Source organism: Ambystoma mexicanum, chromosome 3p (genome assembly GCF_040938575.1).
Source record: "Ambystoma mexicanum isolate Mex_15411 chromosome 3p, UKY_AmexF1_1, whole genome shotgun sequence".
NCBI lineage: Eukaryota > Metazoa > Chordata > Amphibia > Caudata > Ambystomatidae > Ambystoma > Ambystoma mexicanum.
Window position 1 is genome coordinate 832,295,143 of NC_090925.1, and position 14,865 is coordinate 832,310,007.

A 14,865-nucleotide genomic window follows, 5' to 3' on the forward strand; every position below is an offset into this window, starting at 1 on the left:
GGCATTAAAATGCTTTACAGGCCTGTAAAAATGTTGAAAATTTTGAAGGCTCAAAAAAGGGGTTTACAGGCATCCTAGACCCCTTAAAGTCCAGAAAATGTTGGTGGACCAAAAACGGTGTCAGAGAGCTCTGAATGTCCCGAAAGTATTTGCAGCCTGAAAGGTGCATTAACCTGCATCCTAGATCACTGAAATTTCCCAAAATATTTTTGGCACAAAAATGCATCCTACACCCCTGAAATTTCAGATTATGTTAGCAGCCCAAAAAAGGCCTTAAAATGCATTATAGGCCTACAAAAATGTTGAAAACTTTGGAGGCCCAAAAAAGGGCTTTACAGGCATCCTAGACGCCCTAAAGTCCAGAAAATAGTTGTGGCCCAAAAACGGTGTCAGAGAGCTCTGAATGTCCCAAAAACATTTGCAGCCTGAAAGGGGCATTAACCCGCATCCTAGACCACTGAAATTCCCCAAAATATTTTTTGCACGAAAAATGCATCCTACACCCCTGAAAGTTCAGAAATGTTGGCAGCTCAAAAAAAGGCCTTAAAATGCTTTAGAGGCCTGCAAAAATGTTGAAAACTTTGGAGGCCCAAAAAAGGGGTTTAGAGGCGTCCTAGACCCCCTAAAGTCCAGAAAATGTTGGTGGACCAAAAACGGTGTCAGAGAGCTCTGAATGTCCTAAAAACATTTGCAGCCTGAAAGGGGCATTAACTCCCATCCTGGACAACTGAAATTCCCAAAAATATTTTTGGCATGAAAAATGCATCCTACACCCCTAAAAGTTGAGAATATGTTAGCAGCCCAAAAAAGGCCTTAAAATGCATTATAGGCCAGCAAAAATGTTGAAAACTTTGGAGGCCCAAAAAAGGGGTTTACAGGCATCCTAGACCCCCTAAAGTCCAGAAAATGTTGGTGGACCAAAAACGGTGTCAGAGAGCTCTGAATGTCCCAAAAACATTTGCAGCCTGAAAGGGGCATTAACCCGCATCCTAGACCACTGAAATTCCCCAAAATATTTTTTGCACGAAAAATGCATCCTACACCCCTGAAAGTTCAGAAATGTTGGCAGCTCAAAAAAAGGCCTTAAAATGCATTAGAGGCCTGCAAAAATGTTGAAAACTTTGGAGGCCCAAAAAAGGGGTTTAGAGGCGTCCTAGACCCCCTAAAGTCCAGAAAATGTTGGTGGACCAAAAACGGTGTCAGAGAGCTCTGAATGTCCTAAAAACATTTGCAGCCTGAAAGGGGCATTAACCCCCATCCTGGACCACTGAAATTCCCAAAAATATTTTTGGCACGAAAAATACATCCTACACCCGTGAAAGTTCAGAAAATTGTGGCAGCCCAAAAAAGGCCTTAAAATGCATTATAGGCCTGCAAAAATGTTGAAAACTTTGGAGGCCCAAAAAAGGGGTTTAGAGGCGTCCTAGACCCCCTAAAGTCCAGAAAATGTTGGTGGACCAAAAACGGTGTCAGAGAGCTCTGACTGTCCTAAAAACATTTGCAGCCTGAAAGGGGCATTAACCCCCATCCTGGACCACTGAAATTCCCAAAAATATTTTTGGCATGAAAAATACATCCTACACCCGTGAAAGTTCAGAAAATTGTGGCAGCCCAAAAAAGGCCTTAAAATGCATTATAGGCCAGCAAAAATGTTGAAAACTTTGGAGGCCCAAAAAAGGGGTTTACAGGCATCCTAGACCCCCTAAAGTCCAGAAAATGTTGGTGGACCAAAAACAGTGTCAGAGAGCTCTGAATGTCGAAAAAACATTTGCAGCCTGAAAGGGGCATTAACCCGCATCCTAGACCACTGAAATTCCCCAAAATATTTGTGGCACGAAAAATGCATCCTACACCCCTGAAAGTTCAGAATATGTTAGCAGCCCAAAAAAGGCCTTAAAATGCATTATAGGCCAGCAAAAATGTTGAAAACTTTGGAGGCCAAAAAAAGGGGTTTACAGGCATCCTAGACCCCCTAAAGTCCAGAAAATGTTGGTGTACCAAAAACGGTGTCAGAGAGCTCTGAATGTCCCAAAAACATTTGCAGCCTGAAAGGGGCATTAACCCGCATCCTAGACCACTGAAATTCCCAAAAATATTTGTGGCAAGAAAAATGCATCCTACACCCCTGAAAGTTCAGAATATGTTAGCAGCCCAAAAAAGGCCTTAAAATGCATTATAGGCCAGCAAAAATGTTGAAAACTTTGGAGGCCCAAAAAACGGGTTTACAGGCATCCTAGACCCCCTAAAGTCCAGAAAATATTGGTGGACCAAAAACGGTGTCAGAGAGCTCTGAATGTCCCAAAAATATTTGCAGCCTGAAAGGGGCATTAACCCGCATCCTAGACCACTGAAATTCCCCAAAATATTTTTTGCACGAAAAATGCATCCTACACCCCTGAAAGTTCAGAAATGTTGGCAGCTCAAAAAAAGGCCTTAAAATGCTTTAGAGGCCTGCAAAAATGTTGAAAACTTTGGAGGCCCAAAAAAGGGGTTTAGAGGCGTCCTAGACCCCCTAAAGTCCAGAAAATGTTGGTGGACCAAAAACGGTGTCAGAGAGCTCTGAATGTCCCAAAAACATTTGCAGCCTGAAAGGGGCATTAACCCGCATCCTAGACCACTGAAATTCCCCAAAATATTTTTTGCACGAAAAATGCATCCTACACCCCTGAAAGTTCAGAAATGTTGGCAGCTCAAAAAAAGGCCTTAAAATGCATTAGAGGCCTGCAAAAATGTTGAAAACTTTGGAGGCCCAAAAAAGGGGTTTAGAGGCGTCCTAGACCCCCTAAAGTCCAGAAAATGTTGGTGGACCAAAAACGGTGTCAGAGAGCTCTGAATGTCCTAAAAACATTTGCACCCTGAAAGGGGCATTAACCCCCATCCTGGACCACTGAAATTCCCAAAAATATTTTTGGCATGAAAAATACATCCTACACCCGTGAAAGTTCAGAAAATTGTGGCAGCCCAAAAAAGGCCTTAAAATGCATTATAGGCCAGCAAAAATGTTGAAAACTTTGGAGGCCCAAAAAAGGGGTTTACAGGCATCCTAGACCCCCTAAAGTCCAGAAAATGTTGGTGGACCAAAAACGGTGTCAGAGAGCTCTGAATGTCCCAATAACATTTGCAGCCTGAAAGGGGCATTAACCCGCATCCTAGACCACTGAAATTCCCCAAAATATTTTTTCCAGGAAAAATGCATCCTACACCCCTGAAAGTTCAGAAATGTTGGCAGCTCAAAAAAAGGCCTTAAAATGCATTAGAGGCCTGCAAAAATGTTGAAAACTTTGGAGGCCCGAAAAAGGGGCTTAGAGGCGTCCTAGACCCCCTAAAGTCCAGAAAATGTTGGTGGACCAAAAACGGTGTCAGAGAGCTCTGAATGTCCTAAAAACATTTGCAGCCTGAAAGGGGCATTAACCCCCATCCTGGACCACTGAAATTCCCAAAAATATTTTTGGCATGAAAAAAGCATACTACACCCGTGAAAGTTCAGAAAATTGTGGCAGCCCAAAAAAGGCCTTAAAATGCATTATAGGCCAGCAAAAATGTTGAAAACTTTGGAGGCCCAAAAAAGGGGTTTACAGGCATCCTAGACCCCCTAAAGTCCAGAAAATGTTGGTGGACCAAAAACGGTGTCAGAGAGTTCTGAATGTCCCAAAAACATGTGCAGCCTGAAAGGGGCATTAACCCACATCCTAGACCACTGAAATACCCCAAAATATTTTTGGCACGAAAAATGCATCCTACACCCCTAAAAGTTCAGAATATGTTAACAGCCCAAAAAAGGCCTTAAAATGCATGATAGGCCAGCAAAAATGTTGAAAACTTTGGAGGCCCAAAAAAGGGGTTTACAGGCATCCTAGACCCCCTAAAGTTCAGAAAATAGTTGTGGCCCAAAAACGGTGTCAGAGAGCTCTGAATGTCCCAACAACATTTGCAGCCTGAAAGGGGCATTAACCCGCATCCTAGACCACTGAAATTCCCCAAAATATTTTCCCCACGAAAAATGCATCCTACACCCCTGAAAGTTCAGAATATGTTATCAGCCCAAAAAGGCCTTAAAATGCATTACAGGCCTGTAAAAATGTTGAAAACTTTGGAGGCCCAAAAAAGGGCTTTACAGGCATCCTAGACGCCCTAAAGTCCAGAAAATAGTTGTGGCCCAAAAACGGTGTCAGAGAGCTCTGAATGTCCCAACAACATTTGCAGCCTGAAAGGGGCATTAACCCGCATCCTAGACCACTGAAATTCCCCCAAATATTTGTGGCACGAAAAATGCATCCTACACCACTGAAAGTTCAGAATATGTTAGCAGACCAAAAAAGGAGTTAAAATGCATTATAGGCCAGCAAAAATTTTGAAAACTTTGGAGGCCCAAAAAAGGGGTTTACAGGCATCCTAGGACCCCCTAAAGTCCAGAAAATAGTTGTGGCCCAAAAACGGTGTCTGAGAGCTCTGAATGTCCCAACAACATGTGCAGCCTGAAAGGGGCATTAACCCGCATCCTAGACCACTGAAATTCCCCAAAATATTTGTGGCACGAAAAATGCATCCTACACCCCTGAAAGTTCAGAATATGTTAGCAGACCAAAAAAGGCCTTAAAATGCATCATAGGCCAGCAAAAATTTTGAAAACTTTGGAGGCCCAAAAAAGGGGTTTACAGGCATCCTAGACCCCCTAAAGTCCAGAAAATGTTGGTGGACCAAAAACGGTGTCAGAGAGCTCTGAATGTCCCAAAAACATGTGCAGCCTGAAAGGGGCATTAACCCACATCCTAGACCACTGAAATTCCCCAAAATATTTTTGGCACGAAAAATGCATCCTACACCCCTAAAAGTTCAGAATATGTTAGCATCCCAAAAAAGGCCTTAAAATGCATTATATGCCAGCAAAAATGTTGAAAACTTTGGAGGACCAAAAAAGGGGTTTACAGGCATCCTAGACCCCCTAAAGTCCAGATAATGTTGGTGGACCAAAAACAGTGTCAGAGAGCTCTGAATGTCCCAAAAACATTTGCAGCCTGAAAGGGGCATTAACCCACATCCTAGACCACTGAAATTCCCCAAAATATTTGTGGCACGAAAAATGCATCCTACACCCCTGAAAGTTCAGAATATGTTAGCAACCCAAAAAGGCCTTAAAATGCTTTACATGCCTGTAAAAATGTTGAAAATTTTGAAGGCTCAAAAAAGGGGTTTACAGGCATCCTAGACCCCTTAAAGTCCAGAAAATGTTGGTGGACCAAAAACGGTGTCAGAGAGCTCTGAATGTCCCGAAAGTATTTGCAGCCTGAAAGGTGCATTAACCTGCATCCTAGATCACTGAAATTTCCCAAAATATTTTTGGCACAAAAATGCATCCTACACCCCTGAAATTTCAGATTATGTTAGCAGCCCAAAAAAGGCCTTAAAATGCATTATAGGCCTACAAAAATGTTGAAAACTTTGGAGGCCCAAAAAAGGGCTTTACAGGCATCCTAGACGCCCTAAAGTCCAGAAAATAGTTGTGGCCCAAAAACGGTGTCAGAGAGCTCTGAATGTCCCAACAACATTTGCAGCCTGAAAGGGGCATTAACCCGCATCCTAGACCACTGAAATTCCCCAAAATATTTGCGGCATGAAAAATGCATCCTACACCACTGAAAGTTCAGAATATGTTAGCAGACCAAAAAAGGCCTTAAAATGCATTATAGGCCAGCAAAAATTTTGAAAACTTTGGAGGCCCAAAAAAGGGGTTTACAGGCATCCTAGACCCCCTAAAGTCCAGAAAATGTTGGTGGACCAAAAATAGTGTCAGAGAGCTCTGAATTTCGAAAAAACATTTGCAGCCTGAAAGGGGCATTAACCCGCATCCTAGACCACTGAAATTCCCAAAAATATTTGTGGCACGAAAAATGCATCCTACACCCCTGAAAGTTCAGAATATGTTAGCAGCCCAAAAAAGGCCTTAAAATGCATTATAGGCCAGCAAAAATGTTGAAAACTTTGGAGGCCCAAAAAAGGGGTTTACAGGCATCCTAGACCCCCTAAAGTCCAGAAAATGTTGGTGGACCAAAAACGGTGTCAGAGAGCTCTGAATGTCCCAAAAACATTTGCAGCCTGAAAGGGGCATTAACCCGCATCCTAGACCACTGAAATTCCCCAAAATATTTTTTGCACGAAAAATGCATCCTACACCCCTGAAAGTTCAGAAATGTTGGCAGCTCAAAAAAAGGCCTTAAAATGCATTAGAGGCCTGCAAAAATGTTGAAAACTTTGGAGGCCCAAAAAAGGGGTTTAGAGGCGTCCTAGACCCCCTAAAGTCCAGAAAATGTTGGTGGACCAAAAACGGTGTCAGAGAGCTCTGAATGTCCCAAAAACATGTGCAGCCTGAAAGGGGCATTATCCCGCATCCTAGACCCCTGAAATTTCCAAAAATATTTTTGGCACGAAAAATGCATCCTACACCCCTGAAAGTTCAGAATATGTTAGCAGCCCAAAAAAGGCCTTAAAATGCATAATAGGCCAGCAAAAATGTTGGAAACTTTGGAGGCCCAAAAAAGGGGTTTACAGGCATCCTAGACCCCCTAAAGTCCAGAAAATGTTGGTGGACCAAAAACGGTGTCAGAGAGCTCTGAATGTCCCAAAAACATGTGCAGCCTGAAAGGGGCATTAACCCACATCCTAGACCACTGAAATTCCCCAAAATATTTTTGGCACGAAAAATGCATCCTACACCCCTAAAAGTTCAGAATATGTTAGCATCCCAAAAAAGTCCTTAAAATGCATTATAGGCCAGCAAAAATGTTGAAAACTTTGGAGGACCAAAAAAGGGGTTTACAGGCATCCTAGACCCCCTAAAGTCCAGATAATGTTGGTGGACCAAAAACAGTGTCAGAGAGCTCTGAATGTCCCAAAAACATTTGCAGCCTGAAAGGGGCATTAACCCACATCCTAGACCACTGAAATTCCCCAAAATATTTGTGGCACGAAAAATGCATCCTACACCCCTGAAAGTTCAGAATATGTTAGCAACCCAAAAAGGCCTTAAAATGCTTTACAGGCCTGTAAAAATGTTGAAAATTTTGAAGGCTCAAAAAAGGGGTTTACAGGCATCCTAGACCCCTTAAAGTCCAGAAAATGTTGGTGGACCAAAAACGGTGTCAGAGAGCTCTGAATGTCCCGAAAGTATTTGCAGCCTGAAAGGTGCATTAACCTGCATCCTAGATCACTGAAATTTCCCAAAATATTTTTGGCACAAAAATGCATCCTACACCCCTGAAATTTCAGATTATGTTAGCAGCCCAAAAAAGGCCTTAAAATGCATTATAGGCCTACAAAAATGTTGAAAACTTTGGAGGCCCAAAAAAGGGCTTTACAGGCATCCTAGACGCCCTAAAGTCCAGAAAATAGTTGTGGCCCAAAAACGGTGTCAGAGAGCTCTGAATGTCCCAAAAACATTTGCAGCCTGAAAGGGGCATTAACCCGCATCCTAGACCACTGAAATTCCCCAAAATATTTTTTGCACGAAAAATGCATCCTACACCCCTGAAAGTTCAGAAATGTTGGCAGCTCAAAAAAAGGCCTTAAAATGCTTTAGAGGCCTGCAAAAATGTTGAAAACTTTGGAGGCCCAAAAAAGGGGTTTAGAGGCGTCCTAGACCCCCTAAAGTCCAGAAAATGTTGGTGGACCAAAAACGGTGTCAGAGAGCTCTGAATGTCCTAAAAACATTTGCAGCCTGAAAGGGGCATTAACTCCCATCCTGGACAACTGAAATTCCCAAAAATATTTTTGGCATGAAAAATGCATCCTACACCCCTAAAAGTTGAGAATATGTTAGCAGCCCAAAAAAGGCCTTAAAATGCATTATAGGCCAGCAAAAATGTTGAAAACTTTGGAGGCCCAAAAAAGGGGTTTACAGGCATCCTAGACCCCCTAAAGTCCAGAAAATGTTGGTGGACCAAAAACGGTGTCAGAGAGCTCTGAATGTCCCAAAAACATTTGCAGCCTGAAAGGGGCATTAACCCGCATCCTAGACCACTGAAATTCCCCAAAATATTTTTTGCACGAAAAATGCATCCTACACCCCTGAAAGTTCAGAAATGTTGGCAGCTCAAAAAAAGGCCTTAAAATGCATTAGAGGCCTGCAAAAATGTTGAAAACTTTGGAGGCCCAAAAAAGGGGTTTAGAGGCGTCCTAGACCCCCTAAAGTCCAGAAAATGTTGGTGGACCAAAAACGGTGTCAGAGAGCTCTGAATGTCCTAAAAACATTTGCAGCCTGAAAGGGGCATTAACCCCCATCCTGGACCACTGAAATTCCCAAAAATATTTTTGGCACGAAAAATACATCCTACACCCGTGAAAGTTCAGAAAATTGTGGCAGCCCAAAAAAGGCCTTAAAATGCATTATAGGCCTGCAAAAATGTTGAAAACTTTGGAGGCCCAAAAAAGGGGTTTAGAGGCGTCCTAGACCCCCTAAAGTCCAGAAAATGTTGGTGGACCAAAAACGGTGTCAGAGAGCTCTGAATGTCCTAAAAACATTTGCAGCCTGAAAGGGGCATTAACCCCCATCCTGGACCACTGAAATTCCCAAAAATATTTTTGGCATGAAAAATACATCCTACACCCGTGAAAGTTCAGAAAATTGTGGCAGCCCAAAAAAGGCCTTAAAATGCATTATAGGCCAGCAAAAATGTTGAAAACTTTGGAGGCCCAAAAAAGGGGTTTACAGGCATCCTAGACCCCCTAAAGTCCAGAAAATGTTGGTGGACCAAAAACAGTGTCAGAGAGCTCTGAATGTCGAAAAAACATTTGCAGCCTGAAAGGGGCATTAACCCGCATCCTAGACCACTGAAATTCCCAAAAATATTTGTGGCACGAAAAATGCATCCTACACCCCTGAAAGTTCAGAATATGTTAGCAGCCCAAAAAAGGCCTTAAAATGCATTATAGGCCAGCAAAAATGTTGAAAACATTGGAGGCCAAAAAAAGGGGTTTACAGGCATCCTAGACCCCCTAAAGTCCAGAAAATGTTGGTGGACCGAAAACGGTGTCAGAGAGCTCTGAATGTCCCAAAAACATTTGCAGCCTGAAAGGGGCATTAACCCGCATCCTAGACCACTGAAATTCCCCAAAATATTTTTTGCACGAAAAATGCATCCTACACCCCTGAAAGTTCAGAAATGTTGGCAGCTCAAAAAAAGGCCTTAAAATGCTTTAGAGGCCTGCAAAAATGTTGAAAACTTTGGAGGCCCAAAAAAGGGGTTTAGAGGCGTCCTAGACCCCCTAAAGTCCAGAAAATGTTGGTGGACCAAAAACGGTGTCAGAGAGCTCTGAATGTCCTAAAAACATTTGCAGCCTGAAAGGGGCATTAACTCCCATCCTGGACAACTGAAATTCCCAAAAATATTTTTGGCATGAAAAATGCATCCTACACCCCCTAAAAGTTGAGAATATGTTAGCAGCCCAAAAAAGGCCTTAAAATGCATTATAGGCCAGCAAAAATGTTGAAAACTTTGGAGGCCCAAAAAAGGGGTTTACAGGCATCCTAGACCCCCTAAAGTCCAGAAAATGTTGGTGGACCAAAAACGGTGTCAGAGAGCTCTGAATGTCCCAAAAACATTTGCAGCCTGAAAGGGGCATTAACCCGCATCCTAGACCACTGAAATTCCCCAAAATATTTTTTGCACGAAAAATGCATCCTACACCCCTGAAAGTTCAGAAATGTTGGCAGCTCAAAAAAAGGCCTTAAAATGCATTAGAGGCCTGCAAAAATGTTGAAAACTTTGGAGGCCCAAAAAAGGGGTTTAGAGGCGTCCTAGACCCCCTAAAGTCCAGAAAATGTTGGTGGACCAAAAACGGTGTCAGAGAGCTCTGAATGTCCTAAAAACATTTGCAGCCTGAAAGGGGCATTAACCCCCATCCTGGACCACTGAAATTCCCAAAAATATTTTTGGCACGAAAAATACATCCTACACCCGTGAAAGTTCAGAAAATTGTGGCAGCCCAAAAAAGGCCTTAAAATGCATTATAGGCCTGCAAAAATGTTGAAAACTTTGGAGGCCCAAAAAAGGGGTTTAGAGGCGTCCTAGACCCCCTAAAGTCCAGAAAATGTTGGTGGACCAAAAACGGTGTCAGAGAGCTCTGAATGTCCTAAAAACATTTGCAGCCTGAAAGGGGCATTAACCCCCATCCTGGACCACTGAAATTCCCAAAAATATTTTTGGCATGAAAAATACATCCTACACCCGTGAAAGTTCAGAAAATTGTGGCAGCCCAAAAAAGGCCTTAAAATGCATTATAGGCCAGCAAAAATGTTGAAAACTTTGGAGGCCCAAAAAAGGGGTTTACAGGCATCCTAGACTCCCTAAAGTCCAGAAAATGTTGGTGGACCAAAAACGGTGTCAGAGAGTTCTGAATGTCCCAAAAACATGTGCAGCCTGAAAGGGGCATTAACCCACATCCTAGACCACTGAAATCCCCCAAAATATTTTTGGCACGAAAAATGCATCCTACACCCCTAAAAGTTCAGAATATGTTAACAGCCCAAAAAAGGCCTTAAAATGCATTATAGGCCAGCAAAAATGTTGAAAACTTTGGAGGCCCAAAAAAGGGGTTTACAGGCATCCTGGACCCCCTAAAGTTCAGAAAATAGTTGTGGCCCAAAAACGGTGTCAGAGAGCTCTGAATGTCCCAACAACATTTGCAGCCTGAAAGGGGCATTAACCCGCATCCTAGACCACTGAAATTCCCCAAAATATTTTCCCCACGAAAAATGCATCCTACACCCCTGAAAGTTCAGAATATGGTAGCAGCCCAAAAAGGCCTTAAAATGCATTACAGGCCTGTAAAAATGTTGAAAACTTTGGAGGCCCAAAAAAGGGGTTTACAGGCATCCTAGACCCCCTAAAGTTCAGAAAATAGTTGTGGCCCAAAAACGGTGTCAGAGAGCTCTGAATGTCCCAACAACATTTGCAGCCTGAAAGGGGCATTAACCCGCATCCTAGACCAACAAAATTCCCAAAAATATTTGTGGCACGAAAAATGCATCCTACACCCCTGAAAGTTCAGAATATGTTAGCAGCCCAAAAAAGGCCTTAAAATGCATTATAGGCCTGCAAAAATGTTGAAAACTTTGGAGGCTCAAAAAAGGGGTTTACAGGCATCCTAGACCCCCTAAAGTCCAGAAAATAGTTGTGGCCCAAAAACTGTGTCAGAGAGCTCTGAATGTCCCAACAACATTTGCAGCCTGAAAGGGGCATTAACCCGCATCCTAGACCACTGAAATTCCCCAAAATATTTGTGGCACGAAAAATACATCCTACACCCGTGAAAGTTCAGAAAATTGTGGCAGCCCAAAAAAGGCCTTAAAATGCATTATAGGCCTGCAAAAATGTTGAAAACTTTGGAGGCCCAAAAAAGGGGTTTAGAGGCGTCCTAGACCCCCTAAAGTCCAGAAAATGTTGGTGGACCAAAAACGGTGTCAGAGAGCTCTGAATGTCCTAAAAACATTTGCAGCCTGAAAGGGGCATTAACCCCCATCCTGGACCACTGAAATTCCCAAAAATATTTTTGGCATGAAAAATACATCCTACACCCGTGAAAGTTCAGAAAATTGTGGCAGCCCAAAAAAGGCCTTAAAATGCATTATAGGCCAGCAAAAATGTTGAAAACTTTGGAGGCCCAAAAAAGGGGTTTACAGGCATCCTAGACCCCCTAAAGTCCAGAAAATGTTGGTGGACCAAAAACAGTGTCAGAGAGCTCTGAATGTCGAAAAAACATTTGCAGCCTGAAAGGGGCATTAACCCGCATCCTAGACCACTGAAATTCCCAAAAATATTTGTGGCACGAAAAATGCATCCTACACCCCTGAAAGTTCAGAATATGTTAGCAGCCCAAAAAAGGCCTTAAAATGCATTATAGGCCTGCAAAAATGTTGAAAACTTTGGAGGCCCAAAAAAGGGGTTTACAGGCATCCTAGACCCCCTAAAGTCCAGAAAATAGTTGTGGCCCAAAAACTGTGTCAGAGAGCTCTGAATGTCCCAACAACATTTGCATCCTGAAAGGGGCATTAACCCGCATCCTAGACCACTGAAATTCCCCAAAATATTTGTGGCACGAAAAATGCATCCTACACCCCTGAAAGTTCAGAATATGTTAGCAGACCAAAAAAGGCCTTAAAATGCATCATAGGCCAGCAAAAATTTTGAAAACTTTGGAGGCCCAAAAAAGGGGTTTACAGGCATCCTAGACCCCCTAAAGTCCAGAAAATGTTGGTGGACCAAAAACGGTGTCAGAGAGCTCTGAATGTCCCAAAAACATGTGCAGCCTGAAAGGGGCATTATCCCGCATCCTAGACCCCTGAAATTTCCAAAAATATTTTTGGCACGAAAAATGCATCCTACACCCCTGAAAGTTCAGAATATGTTAGCAGCCCAAAAAAGGCCTTAAAATGCATAATAGGCCAGCAAAAATGTTGGAAACTTTGGAGGCCCAAAAAAGGGGTTTACAGGCATCCTAGACCCCCTAAAGTCCAGAAAATGTTGGTGGACCAAAAACGGTGTCAGAGAGCTCTGAATGTCCCAAAAACATGTGCAGCCTGAAAGGGGCATTAACCCACATCCTAGACCACTGAAATTCCCCAAAATATTTTTGGCACGAAAAATGCATCCTACACCCCTAAAAGTTCAGAATATGTTAGCATTCCAAAAAAGGCCTTAAAATGCATTATATGCCAGCAAAAATGTTGAAAACTTTGGAGGACCAAAAAAGGGGTTTACAGGCATCCTAGACCCCCTAAAGTCCAGATAATGTTGGTGGACCAAAAACAGTGTCAGAGAGCTCTGAATGTCCCAAAAACATTTGCAGCCTGAAAGGGGCATTAACCCACATCCTAGACCACTGAAATTCCCCAAAATATTTGTGGCACGAAAAATGCATCCTACACCCCTGAAAGTTCAGAATATGTTAGCAACCCAAAAAGGCCTTAAAATGCTTTACATGCCTGTAAAAATGTTGAAAATTTTGAAGGCTCAAAAAAGGGGTTTACAGGCATCCTAGACCCCTTAAAGTCCAGAAAATGTTGGTGGACCAAAAACGGTGTCAGAGAGCACTGAATGTCCCGAAAGTATTTGCAGCCTGAAAGGTGCAATAACCTGCATCCTAGATCACTGAAATTTCCCAAAATATTTTTGGCACAAAAATGCATCCTACACCCCTGAAATTTCAGATTATGTTAGCAGCCCAAAAAAGGCCTTAAAATGCATTATAGGCCTACAAAAATGTTGAAAACTTTGGAGGCCCAAAAAAGGGCTTTACAGGCATCCTAGACGCCCTAAAGTCCAGAAAATAGTTGTGGCCCAAAAACGGTGTCAGAGAGCTCTGAATGTCCCAACAACATTTGCAGCCTGAAAGGGGCATTAACCCGCATCCTAGACCACTGAAATTCCCCAAAATATTTGCGGCATGAAAAATGCATCCTACACCACTGAAAGTTCAGAATATGTTAGCAGACCAAAAAAGGCCTTAAAATGCATTATAGGCCAGCAAAAATTTTGAAAACTTTGGAGGCCCAAAAAAGGGGTTTACAGGCATCCTAGACCCCCTAAAGTCCAGAAAATGTTGGTGGACCAAAAATAGTGTCAGAGAGCTCTGAATTTCGAAAAAACATTTGCAGCCTGAAAGGGGCATTAACCCGCATCCTAGACCACTGAAATTCCCAAAAATATTTGTGGCACGAAAAATGCATCCTACACCCCTGAAAGTTCAGAATATGTTAGCAGCCCAAAAAAGGCCTTAAAATGCATTATAGGCCAGCAAAAATGTTGAAAACTTTGGAGGCCCAAAAAAGGGGTTTACAGGCATCCTAGACCCCCTAAAGTCCAGAAAATGTTGGTGGACCAAAAACGGTGTCAGAGAGCTCTGAATGTCCCAAAAACATTTGCAGCCTGAAAGGGGCATTAACCCGCATCCTAGACCACTGAAATTCCCCAAAATATTTTTTGCACGAAAAATGCATCCTACACCCCTGAAAGTTCAGAAATGTTGGCAGCTCAAAAAAAGGCCTTAAAATGCTTTAGAGGCCTGCAAAAATGTTGAAAACTTTGGAGGCCCAAAAAAGGGGTTTAGAGGCGTCCTAGACCCCCTAAAGTCCAGAAAATGTTGGTGGACCAAAAACGGTGTCAGAGAGCTCTGAATGTCCTAAAAACATTTGCAGCCTGAAAGGGGCATTAACTCCCATCCTGGACAACTGAAATTCCCAAAAATATTTTTGGCATGAAAAATGCATCCTACACCCCTAAAAGTTCAGAATATGTTAGCAGCCCAAAAAAGGCCTTAAAATGCATTATAGGCCAGCAAAAATGTTGAAAACTTTGGAGGCCCAAAAAAGGGGTTTACAGGCATCCTAGACCCCCTAAAGTCCAGAAAATGTTGGTGGACCAAAAACGGTGTCAGAGAGCTCTGAATGTCCCAAAAACATTTGCAGCCTGAAAGGGGCATTAACCCGCATCCTAGACCACTGAAATTCCCCAAAATATTTTTTGAACGAAAAATGCATCCTACACCCCTGAAAGTTCAGAAATGTTGGCAGCTCAAAAAAAGGCCTTAAAATGCATTAGAGGCCTGCAAAAATGTTGAAAACTTTGGAGGCCCAAAAAAGGGGTTTAGAGGCGTCCTAGACCCCCTAAAGTCCAGAAAATGTTGGTGGACCAAAAACGGTGTCAGAGAGCTCTGAATGTCCCAAAAACATGTGCAGCCTGAAAGGGGCATTATCCCGCATCCTAGACCCCTGAAATTTCCAAAAATATTTTTGGCACGAAAAATGCATCCTACACCCCTGAAAGTTCAGAATATGTTAGCAGCCCAAAAAAGGCCTTAAAATGCATAATAGGC